Source organism: Nanorana parkeri, unplaced genomic scaffold (genome assembly GCF_000935625.1).
Source record: "Nanorana parkeri isolate BGI_ZX_2015 unplaced genomic scaffold, ASM93562v1 scaffold1738, whole genome shotgun sequence".
NCBI classification, from domain to species: Eukaryota; Metazoa; Chordata; class Amphibia; order Anura; family Dicroglossidae; genus Nanorana; species Nanorana parkeri.
The window spans coordinates 49,795-52,194 of record NW_017308006.1 but is presented as its reverse complement, the minus strand read 5'-3'; positions in this window follow the sequence as shown (position 1 = coordinate 52,194).

Sequence of the window (2,400 nt, the reverse complement as noted above, 5' to 3'; positions counted from 1 at the left end):
CATCCTTGCTGCTGTTTCGCACGGCTGTATGGCAAATATGATGAATCTCCCTTGTTGTGTTTATTTATTATGATTGAGGGCAGCGACCGATGGGAATGTGCAGTATGTAAATTGTTGGCGGTATATAAATATATAATATATATACAGTCATGGCCAAAAATATTGGCACCCCTGGATTTCTGTCAGATAACGCACCACTTCGCTTGGAAAATTGTTGCAATTACAAATGTTTCGGCATTCTCATGTTTATTTCTTTTGTTTGTATTAATATGACAAAACAAAATGACAGCTTTTTGGTGCAGCCCATCATTCTACTGTTCTCAGAAAAAGAAATGAGGCCTTTAAACTTTAAAGTAGCATTAAGGTCTGGGCGTTTTTTTTTAACTTAATGCATTCTCTGCATTAGGGTAAAAACAGCCCAGCACCTTTTTTTTCTCCCCCAGTCCCCCCCCCACACTGGATAGGCTTGTTCTGCCATCAATCATAGAGGGAAGGGGCGTGGCCTGCTACAGGGCACGAACGCGCACGGGTGCCTCCATTAGAACGATGGTGGCACTCGTGCAGGGGGCAGGGGGAACAGCATGGCGGGGACCCACTAGAAAACGAGGAAAGAAGTAATTTTAAAGAAAAAACGCAACATCCTCCAGCAAAGGAGGGTCTCCTTAAAGAGAAAGTTAAAAAAATGTGGCTTTAATATCACTTTAAAGAAAAAAGTACAGTCCCTACAGTCACACATGGTGGGGGTTCACTGGCATATTGGGGTTGCTTTGCTGCTTCAGGTGCTGGATGTCTGGACTGTGTGCATGGCATTATGAAATCTGAAGACTACCAAAGAATTCTGGGGTGCAGTGTAGGGCCCTGTGTCAGAAAGTTGGGTCTCCGTCAGAGGTCATGGGTCTTACAGCAGGACAATGACCCAAAGCACCCTTGAAAAAACACCCAGAAATGGTTTCAGACAAAGCACTGGAGAGTACTGGACTGGCCAGCAATGAGTCCAGATCTGAACCCCATAGAGCACCTGTGGGGGGATCTCAAGACTGCAGTTGGGAAAAGGAACCCTCCCAATCTGAGAGACCTGAGAGCAGATGACAAAAGAAGAGTGCTCCAAAACTCCTGTAGAGAGGTGTAAGAACCTCATTGATGGTCACAGGAAGCCATTTGATTTGTTATTTTTTCCAAGGGCTGGGCTACCAAATATTAAGTGAGGGTGCCAATCATTTTTGTCCAGTCTATTTTTGGAGTTTTGCGTGGAATGTGTCACATTTGGCTTTTTTTTCCCTCCACGTTTTTGTGTCATACCAATGCAAACAAAAGAAATAAACATGAGAATGACGAAACATTTGTAATTGCAACAATTTTCTGCGCGAAGTGGTGCGTTATCTGACAGAAATTGCCGGGGTGCCATTATTTTTGGCCATGACTGTATGCCAGTAATAAATAAATAATGATATAATGTGAACTGGTGAAGTATCTGTTATAAATGCTGAAATAAAGAACAAAGGGAAAGCAAAGTCAGAACTCGAAGGATTTGTAACAATGTAAAAGTCTGAGGCACAAAGAATACAACGGTTTGATTTTATGGCTACACCGTGATAAACTCTTACTTGGTCTGCATTGGAGATACAACGCTTTGTTCTCCTGTAGATGTATCTGTCCTCCTTTATATATATGTGATGTCCCTTCATTGTCTCTTCTGTCCACTTTTTATCATAATACGCCCAACGTTGCAATCATCACTTAGGGACATTTCGAGTTTCTGCAGCTTTGAGAAAAGCATGACGCGGGTCCTCGGAGAACAGAAACATTCATTACAGTAACATTCTTGGAACTCGTTAATCAGTCCTGAAGGAGTTGAACTTTCATGGATCTCCCGGGGTGATGTCATCGACTAGTTGTTTGGAGAAAACTTTGGAAAAGTTTAGATATACTCAGAAATGTTATGTATAGTTGTATGTGGTATATTTGTTTCAATAGAGTTTGTGGAAGAGGGCAGTGGTATCTTTTTTGGATAAGGACACTTGTCACAGTTGAGCTGCAGACTTGCAGCTGAGCTGTTACTTGTAGTTCTACAAGTATTTACAGACCCCTCACCCCTGGTTCTGCAGGCAAGCAGGGCTGTGCTTGTAGTCCTCCAGGCATGTACTTTGAACCTGACCCACTCTTGCACCAGTCTGGCAGCTTAAGGCATTGGCCGACCTCTCCTGCTGTTTCTTATGCAGCTTCTCGGCCAATTAGTGCAGTCTACTTGTGGCCAATCCTGTGGATCCCCCCTCTTCCTGTATCTATTTAAACCCAGTGCAGTGAATGGCATGCTGCCTGAGCAACGCTTTCCTAAGCTAGATGCTGAGCCCCCCTTTGTGATTGAACCTGAATGCCTTGAAGTTTATCTGTGTCCTGACC